Source organism: Engystomops pustulosus, chromosome 1 (genome assembly GCF_040894005.1).
Source record: "Engystomops pustulosus chromosome 1, aEngPut4.maternal, whole genome shotgun sequence".
In the NCBI taxonomy this organism is placed as follows: Eukaryota; Metazoa; Chordata; class Amphibia; order Anura; family Leptodactylidae; genus Engystomops; species Engystomops pustulosus.
The window spans coordinates 288,150,222-288,160,919 of NC_092411.1; positions in this window are offsets into that span (position 1 = coordinate 288,150,222).

A 10,698-nucleotide genomic window follows, 5' to 3' on the forward strand; every position below is an offset into this window, starting at 1 on the left:
TATGATCACTGATGATCCATAACTGGACAGGATGATTTGATTTGGAGATACATTATGATTACTGCTCCTTATAAATATATACACTCACCGGCCACTTTATTAGGTACACCTTGCTAGTAACGGGTTGGACCCCTTTTGCCTTCAGAACTGCCTCAATTCTTCGTGGCATAGATACAACAAGGTGCTGGAAGCATTCCTCAGAGATTTTGCTCCATATTGACATGATGGCATCACACAGTTGCCGCAGACTTGTCGGCTGCACATCCATGATGCGAATCTCCCGTTCCACCACATCCCAAAGATGCTCTATTGGATTGAGATCTGGTGACTGTGGAGGCCATTTGGGTCCAGTGACCTCATTGTCATGTTCAAGAAACCAGTCTGAGATGCTTCCAGCTTTATGACATGGCGCATTATCCTGCTGAAAGTAGCCATCAGATGTTACAGGGTACATTGTGCTCATAAAGGGATGGACATGGGCAGCAACAATACTCAGGTAGGCTGTGGCGTTGTACCAAGGGGCCCAAAGACACCATGACACCACCACCACCAGCCTGACCCGCTGATACAAGGCAGGATGGATCCATGACACCACCACCACCAGCCTGAGCCGCTGATACAAGGCAGGATGGATCCATGACACCACCACCACCAGCCTGAGCCGCTGATACAAGGCAGGATGGATCCATGCTTTCATGTTGTTGATGCCAAATTCTGACCCTACCATCCGAATGTTGCAGCAGAAATCGAGACTCATCAGACCAGGCAACGTTTTTCCGATCTTCTACTGTCCAATTTCGATGAGCTTGTGCAAATTGTAGCCTCAGTTTCCTTAGCTGATAGGAGTGGTACCCGGTGTGGTCTTCTGCTGCTGTAGCCCATCTGCCTCAAGGTTCGACGTACTGTGCGTTCAGAGATGCTCTTCTGCCTGCCTTGGTTGTAACCGGTGGCGATTTGAGTCACTGTTGCCTTTCTATCAGCTTGAACCAGTCTGCCCATTCTCCTCTGACCTCTGGCATCAACAAGGCATTTCCGCCCACAGAACTGCCGCTCACTGGATGTTTTTTCTTTTTCGGACCATTCTCTGTAAACCCTAGAGATGGTTGTGCGTGAAAATCCCAGTAGATCAGCAGTTTCTGAAATACTCAGACCTGCCCTTCTGGCACCAACAACCATGCCACGTTCAAAGGCCTCAAATCACCTTTCTTCCCCATACTGATGCTCGGGAGAACTGCAGGAGATTGTCCTGACCTTGTCTACATGCCTAAATGCACTGAGCTGCCGCCATGTGATTGGCTGATTAGAAATTAAGTGTTAACGAGCAGTTAGACAGGTGTACCTAATAAAGTGGCCGGTGAGTGTATATTTTTTTGAGCAGTGTATACAAGGTCCTGTCTTTTGGCTGCATGTAATGATGGAGTAGCTGAGCACATTGTCAGTAGATTCCTATTGGTTTCCTACTCTATTTAGACACATACATAGAGATCATTATAGTAATATTACATACCGGTATATATCGTTGTGTGGGGTTGAGTCTTGGTAGGTCTTTTTATTGCAGATTTTTAAAACACCTTCATAATGATTATCTGATGGCATCAAATCAAACTCTGTCTCTGTCCGAGGTGCTGAATTTTATCACATTTTCCTAAGTTTAATCTGGAAACTGAACACAACATCACGGTGAATATCAGACGATGGATCTATGACGCTTGTATCAGCTCCAGTCGTTGGTGAAGATTCTTGGATGGGCCCCAAGGAACAATCACTTTCATCTTGGCCAACTTTGGTTTCATACTCGAAATTAAACTTATAAAACTCAGAATGTTAAAAGCAATGACTGCTGTGTGACCGCTGTGTGACCCTCCCAAATGTTTATCTTCACCCGCCAATGGTCTGGTGTCCCACACGGAGATATGTACCTGGAGGTGACATTCTGAATTTATTACACCTGCAGGTGGATCGTGACTGTGTGTTACCATTACATACATTTTCTGCATAATTTCCTAAAAATAATCCCATGTATGTAAGTGACATGTAATGTAACACCTCTTACTCACACAGGTGGAATCGTGATTTAAGAGCGACGGCATAGCTAAAATACTAAGACGTGAGAACCTATCAGCGCCAAATCGTGTGAACTGTACAAAGCTCCTCCACCTAAGTTATAGATAGAAAGATCTGATTACTAGATCCACAATGACACGTTCATCGCTCGGATGAGCAACGTCGGGGTGTAACCAAAAGTATTAGCGGGGGGATCGGCAAGAAATAGAAGTAACCAGGACTAAATCCGGTGGAGAGGTCCGAGTAATAGTTCTGTTTGCCTAACTACCATTTTTAACCCCTATGCGGCTGAGGGTCATTGATGCTTGAACGTCCAGGTGAGATTTTGCAGTTCGGTTCTGCTCTTCTGTAAAAGACAAAGGGGCTCATTTACTAAGGGCTCCGCGGCCGCACTTTCGACGGGTTTCCCGACTTTTTACATTTTGCGGCGAATTCCGCTGGGATTTTGGTGCACGTGATCGGCTTTCACGAGACAGAAATCGGGGGCGTGGCCGTCGGAAAACCCGATGGATTCGGAAAAACAGCGGAATTTAAAAAATTAATTGTGTTGCAAAATCAATCACTCACATGCACCAAGAATAGATTGGTGAACTCCTGCGGACATCGGCGCAGCAGCGACACCTGGTGGACATTGGGCGAACGACCGAATCCTCGTCGGAGAAGGCGCCGCTGGATCGCGACATGACCGGGTAAGTAAATCTGTCCCAATATCCTAGGAACAGTTTACAGATCATAAGAATTTTTGCTTTAATATATTTGTGATGTGTGAGACTTTATTGGAAGTCAACCATTTTAAAAAAATCCCCTAGAAATACTCACTTCCGCTCCTCCACTTCTTGATCTCGACGCTGTCCGTAACTAATCTTGACACGTCTGGATCACCTAGAAAAGAAACTTGTAATTAGCAGCATTGGGGAGCATGGGAGAGGGAGACGCTGTCACTCGAGAGGTGTGACATCACTTCCCTCTCCCACATGAGCAGGAGGTGCGGGGACACGCATGATTAGCAGCCCGGAGCACTGGACATCTCATCCCCTGCTAGTAATAAGCCTTTTTCTAGGTGGTCCTGGTGTGTCAAGCCTAGTGACGGACAGCGGATCAAGGAGCGGAGGTGAGTGTTTCTATAAATATTTTTTTTTACTTGATAGTTTTGTTTTTTTCTCTATAAAATGAGCACATGAAAATGTAAACTATACACTGTCATTTTTTTCCCCATTAAATTTTTTAAATAAGTAATGTACACTCACCGGCCACTTTATTAGGTACACCATGCTAGTAACGGGTTGGACCCCCTTTTGCCTTCAGAGCTGCCTCAATTCTTCGTGGCATAGATACAACAAGGTGCTGGAAGCTCCTCAGAGATTTTGGTCCATAGTGACATGATGGCATCACACAGTTGCCGCAGATTTGTCGGCTGCACATCCATGATGCGAATCTCCCGTTCCACCACATCCCAAAGATGCTCTATTGGATTGAGATCTGGTGACTGTGGAGGCCATTTGTGTCCAGTGACCTCATTGTCATGTTCAAGAAACCAGTGTGAGATGATTCCAGCTTTATGACATGGCGCATTATCCTGCTGAAAGTAGCCATCAGATGTTACAGGGTACATTGTGCTCATAAAGGGATGGACATGGTCAGCAACAATACTCAGGTAGGCTGTGGCGTTGTACCAAGGGGCCCAAAGAGTGCCAAGAAAATATTCCCCACATCATGACACCACCACCACCAGCCTGACCCGCTGATACAAGGCAGGATGGATCCATGCTTTCATGTTGTTGACGCCAAATTCTGACCCTACCATCTGAATGTCGCAGCAGAAATCGAGACTCATCAGACCAGGCAACGTTTTTCCAATCTTCTACTGTCCAATTTCCATGAGCTTGTGCAAATTGTAGCCTCAGTTTCCTGTTCTTAGCTGAAAGGAGTGGCACCCGGTGTGGTCTTCTGCTGCTGTAGCCCATCTGCCTCGTACTGTGCGTTCAGAGATGCTCTTCTGCTTACCTTGGTTGTAACGGGTGGCGATTTGAGTCACTGTTGCCTTTCTATCAGCTCGAACCAGTCTGCCCATTCTCCTCTGACCTCTGGCATCAACAAGGCATTTCCGCCCACAGAACTGCCGCTCACTGGATGTTTTTTCTTTTTCGGACCATTCTCTGTAAACCCTAGAGATGGTTGTGCGTGAAAATCCCAGTAGATCAGCAGTTTCTGAAATACTCAGACCAGCCCTTCTGGCACCAACAACCATGCCACGTTCAAAGGCCACAAATCACCTTTCTTCCCCATACTGATGCTCGGTGTGAACTGCAGGAGATTGTCTTGACCATGTCTACATGCCTAAATGCACTGAGTTGCCGCCATGTGATTGGCTGATTAGAAATTAAGTGTTAACGAGCAGTTGGACAGGTGTACCTAATAAAGTGGCCGGTGAGTGTATATACTCGATGACCCAAATATAAGCCAAGGTGCCAAATTTTACCACAATAGAACATAGGGAAAAAGGGAAACATATTTCCTTAGGATGGGAAATGCAGCCGTTACTGCTAGCACCTACCAAAATTATGGCATAAAGCTATAATGGACTCCACACATCTCCTTTAGTCATCCACAGAGGATCCACTGCAGTGAGAATAAGAGACAGGCACACAGCAGGTGACCTATATGGCCAGGATCGGACCGGTGCAGGTGTGTTTTTAGGTGCTACAGTGCAGAAGACATTGCAGTTTGCAGTGTGCCACAGTCATGACCTCTATATCTGATCAGAGTATGTGCACTTAGGATTGTATAGGCATAAAGTAGTGGTGAGAGTGGGTTAAGGGTATATATAGTGCTGGCGCAGGGGTTGGGCGAGTGTGGGCCGTCTGGAAGTTGTCGGAGCAGAGCTTATGTGCCCCCGTTTGTTTATGTCTCCGATAAGACTACAGCACGGGACACCAGGAGCACCAAAAGGGGGTGAGTAAAGCTTTATTTTAGAAAAAAAAGCCCTCTCCAACCAACTTGATACATTTTTTTAATAATCTGACAACCCCTTTAAAGTGGCCACATGTTGGCCCGACGTCTTAGGCTTTCCCATGTGTGGAACCACCAACCTTAAATCTTGTCTTTCTGCTTTGCACAAATTAAAGATGTTAATTGGTTTGATTTTTTGGGGTTAAGGAGCGCAGACCAAAATCCAATCCAAAATCCTCAGTGTGAATATGGCCGTATAGTTGTCCATACTGTGATCATTGTATGGGAATAGCCTCACAGTGAAAGTTTGATTTCCAAGACGTGGTTGATCCGAAGTGCTTCGCCGTGCTCTAGGAGCCCTTGTTTACCAGGTTTATTGCTGTACTTTTTCCAGTGAAATAAATGGCATTACAGCTCATTCCTGCTGACTTTAATGGGATAGAGATCAGGCCCAGCAGATAAGATTTGGAGGTGGATGGAAGCCAAACCTGCATCAATATTTGTTTCTCCTGATCATAGGGCATCAGCATTCTAGTCCTGGAAAGCCCCTTTAATAATAGCCACTAATTAATTATTCAATTAATAAATTGGTATTGATATCTATTTTAGATACAATGAAACACTCAGCAAATCAGGGAGCAGGGAACACGTCTCCTGGCCGCCCCGGCAGACTCTGTTTGTCCATGTTATATTTAATGTGTGCCGTTTACTGAAGGCGTAATACAGTGATAAGATTCAGGAGCGATTTAAGTTCATCCCTCCCTGACTAAACACTGTAACGGAAACTCAGCACAGATAATGATGTCAGGCGGGAGGAAGGTGTTGGTAGGAAAAAGGGATAATGAGGCAGAAAGCAGAACAGATCGGCCATGATAAATCTTTGGTTGAATACTTGTAGTTTTGGGTTGGGAGGGTCGTGAAAGTTCTCGGTGGATTATTCCTCCATCTTGCTGAGGTTCAGAACATAGAAGTTTAGGAGGTCAATCTATGGAAGGACCTTAAATCATTTATGATGCTTCACACATAGGGAGAGGGTGGACATGACAGCAGCCAGACTATGGAAGGATGCAAGGATGCGGGCGACTCCAAGGGACAACATCAAGACCAACTAGGTGAATGCGGGTGCATGACCATCTCCCATAATAACGGAGCACAGCTGCAAAATCCCCATTCCAGAATAACGGATGTGGCTTAGGGATGAACATTGATCAGTGCACAACAAAGAAAATTCTGTAGATTTCTGTACGTATGGAAACAACATGGTGTAGAACATCTCCCTGGTTTGCCGATGGGTTACACATTGAAAAAAATCTGATTTCTAGAGTTGTATCCGTCTTTCCATTGTCTTTTCAGACAGCTTTTGATTCTTGTCCATTTGCCATCAGATTGGTCATTTTTACCCAACCAACCACAGATGAGATTGTCCTCCTTTGTCTAAAACACACACTTTCGTAGACTCAAGTCATACAACCGCTGGAGAAGACGATGGGGGTCATTTATTAAGGGCCCGATTCGCGTTTTACCGGCGTGTTACCCGAATATTTCCGTTTTTGCGCCGATTTCCCCTGAATTGCCCCGGGATTTTGGCACACGCGATCGGATTTTGGCGCATCGGTGCCGGCATGCACGCGACAGAAATCGGGGGGCGTGGCCGAACGAAAACCCGAAGTGTCGCGAAACTTGCACTTACCTTCACTAGGAATAGGCCGGTGTACTTGAGTGCATTTCGGGGAACTTCAAAGCAGCAGCGCCACCTGGTGGACGTCGGAGGAACTGCCTTAATGAATCGGACCCGAATCCACCGCAGAGAACGCGCCGCTGGATCGCGAATGGGCCGGGTAAGTAAATCTCCCCCGATATGTCAAAGCCAGACCATCGAGGACTCTCCAAACCTTGATTTTCTTTGCTGCTCTCACAAGTGCTCTGGGTGTTGGATGAAACCATAGCTTTGATTTGGGAAACCAAACTTCTTAACCCTTTAATGACAGCTGGTTTAGCCCTGTATGACCAAGCCGTTTTTTCTTGCGTTCTCCTCATGTTAAGTTGTGGCGTTCTAGGACTTGTGTCTCAATTTGTAAACGGTTTTCAGAGGGAATTAAAATAAACAGCAATTGCACCTGTTCTTTCCTTTTCATACCCAAAAAAATTGTCCTATTCACACAGCAGTTTTACCACCTCCATCAAGTATTATCATTCATGGGATGAATGGTAAAGAGAAAAGCACCGTGCTTTTCAATAGGACTTTATTATTATTGTCCAATAGGCCATTTCCGAGATACTCTCAGTTTAATCTGAATGTTAATGAGGCATTGTGTCCTCAGCAGTTCTATTCCTGAACGTCCTCCTCCTCCCAGTGTAAATCCATTCTTCTGACCATACGAGCCTATCGAAAAGAGGGGGTAGTGTTCTAGGCAGTAGTAGCAGCACTCTGGGTGCTGTAGACACGCCCCAGATGCACCAACTGCCTAATTAGCATATGGATTCAAATGGGAATTTTGCCAGAATAGCACAATGGACAAAAATAGTTCCCCTAAATTTCTCTACAACATGCGATCAGCAGATTATAATCCTCTATTCTCTGTTCTCATGTGGGTTAAGTAAAAAAAAAATTTTAACCTTATTTTATTATTGATGTATAACTTTTTTGTGTACTGTCATGTGATCTTGTGTAGTACACTTACAGTAGTTTAGTACATACCTCTGTACAAGTGACAGTATAAGGCCGCGCCTATTGCTTTGCGGCCTACTGACCATTAGGTCTTCAACCATCATCTACATTTGTGGGGTCTACGGCTAATAAAAGAAACTAATCTCCACCTAAAACCCCTTAGATGTTCATAGTCATAGTTGTTCCGATCCTGGACATTACGAGCAGGTGTCTATGTAGACAGCGTTGCGCTAGCACCACCCGGTACGGGAAACCCAAGAGCTAGAGAAGACATCTGGAGACAGCCGTCGTGACAGTGCAGGCTTCTTAGAACATTGCACGCTGAAGCCAGTGGGAATAATTTCTCCGGTTAATATGAAGAGACTCCAGACTGAGTCGGAATCAGTGGAGTGGTGTCTACTGAAGAAGGGGGCCGGTGGTGAAAGCCCCTTTTAAGGCTTTTCTCCTCCTGTTTAACTATGGCAAACAGTAAAGTTATCAGCTACAAGTGGAATTCTTGTTTTCATGCAGACAATTGCACTCGGGGCGTTGGTGTGAAGGCCAAATAAAGGTCCTTAATGAGCCAAAGAAATTCTTACTATGCAAGACCTCAGGAGGGGGAGGAAGACTGTCATCTGTCGGAGTGTTTGCTCACATTGAGTTTACACTCAGCCCGAGGCATTTATGTCTGAACTTCAAACGTAAGAAGGTCAGCAACTAGGATGAGGAACTCCAGGGTGAGATATGTCATGTAAGGGTTATCGCTGCAGAGCCAAATTCAAGGGATGACAAGCATTTTTAACTTAATTTCAACATATGCCACTTGTAAATGGAGTTGTATTGGAGGATGGAATCTTTTTGCATTTAGTGTTGAGAGACACAAATAATTTGTATTAAAAAAATATTTAGCCGTTCCAAGTAAAATCTCCAGCGGTGACGAGGCTTCTTCAGCGCAGCAACTGTAAATGTGTAGAACATCCTATCCCAGGAGAAAGCTGCAAATATGTGGAATAGTAATGAGGAGCTGATTCTTTACTGTAAGAGCAGTGACTTTATGGATTAGTAATCTCAGGAGCTGGTTCTTTACTGTAAGAGCAGTGACTTTATGGATTAGTAATCTCAGGAGCTGGTTCTTTACTGTAAGAGCTGTGACTTTATGGATTAGTAATCTCAGGAGCTGGTTCTTTACTGTAAGAGCTGTGACTTTATGGATTAGTAATCTCAGGAGTTGGTTCTTTACTGTAAGAGCAGTGACTTTATGGATTAGTAATCTCAGGAGCTGGTTCTTTACTGTAAGAGCAGTGACTTTATGGATTAGTAATCTCAGGAGCTGGTTCTTTACTGTAAGAGCAGTGACTTTATGGATTAGTAATCTCAGGAGCTGGTTCTTTACTGTAAGAGCAGTGACTTTATGGATTAGTAATCTCAGGAGCTGGTTCTTTACTGTAAGAGCAGTGACTTTATGGATTAGTAATCTCAGGAGCTGGTTCTTTACTGTAAGAGCAGTGACTTTATGGATTAGTAATCTCAGGAGCTGGTTCTTTACTGTAAGAGCTGTGACTTTATGGATTAGTAATCTCAGGAGCTGGTTCTTTACTGTAAGAGCTGTGACTTTATGGATTAGTAATCTCAGGAGTTGGTTCTTTACTGTAAGAGCAGTGACTTTATGGATTAGTAATCTCAGGAGCTGGTTCTTTACTGTAAGAGCAGTGACTTTATGGATTAGTAATCTCAGGAGCTGGTTCTTTACTGTAAGAGCTGTGACTTTATGGATTAGTAATCTCAGGAGCTGGTTCTTTACTGTAAGAGCTGTGACTTTATGGATTAGTAATCTCAGGAGTTGGTTCTTTACTGTAAGAGCAGTGACTTTATGGATTAGTAATCTCAGGAGCTGGTTCTTTACTGTAAGAGCAGTGACTTTATGGATTAGTAATCTCAGGAGTTGGTTCTTTACTGTAAGAGCAGTGATTTTATGGATTAGTAATCTCAGGAGTTGGTTTATTGTAAGAGCAGTGACTTTATGGATTAGTAATCTCAGGAGCTGGTTCTTTACTGTAAGAGCAGTGACTTTATGGATTAGTAATCTCAGGAGCTGGTTCTTTACTATAAGAGTAGTGACTTTATGGCTTAGTAATCTCAGGAGCTGGTTCTTTACTGTAAGAGTAGTGACTTTATGGATTAGTAATCTCAGGAGTTGGTTCTTTACTGTAAGAGTTGTGACTTTATGGATTAGTAATCTCAGGAGTTGGTTCTTTACTGTAAGAGTTGTGACTTTATGGATTAGTAATCTCAGGAGTTGGTTCTTTACTGTAAGAGCAGTGAATTTATGGATTAGTAATCTCAGGAGCTGGTTCTTTACTGTAAGAGCTGTGACTTTATGGATTAGTAATCTCAGGAGTTGATTCTTTACTGTAAGAGCTGTGACTTTATGGATTAGTAATCTCAGGAGCTGGTTCTTTACTGTAAGAGCTGTGACTTTATGGATTAGTAATCTCAGGAGTTGGTTCTTTACTGTAAGAGCTGTGACTTTATGGATTAGTAATCTCAGGAGCTGGTTCTTTACTGTAAGAGTTGTGACTTTATGGATTAGTAATCTCAGGAGTTGGTTCTTTACTGTAAGAGCAGTGCTTTTATGGATTAGTAATCTCAGGAGCTGGTTCTTTACTGTAAGAGCTGTGACTTTATGGATTAGTAATCTCAGGAGCTGGTTCTTTACTGTAAGAGCAGTAACTTTATGGATTAGTAATCTCAGGAGTTGGTTTATTGTAAGAGCAGTGACTTTATGGATTAGTAATCTCAGGAGCTGGTTCTTTACTGTAAGAGCAGTGACTTTATGGATTAGTAATCTCAGGAGCTGGTTCTTTACTGTAAGAGTAGTGACTTTATGGATTAGTAATCTCAGGAGTTGGTTCTTTACTGTAAGAGCAGTGATTTTATGGATTAGTAATCTCAGGAGCTGGTTCTTTACTAATCCATAAAGTCACAGCTCTTACAGTAAAGAACCAGCTCCTGAGATTACTAATCCATAAAGTCACTGC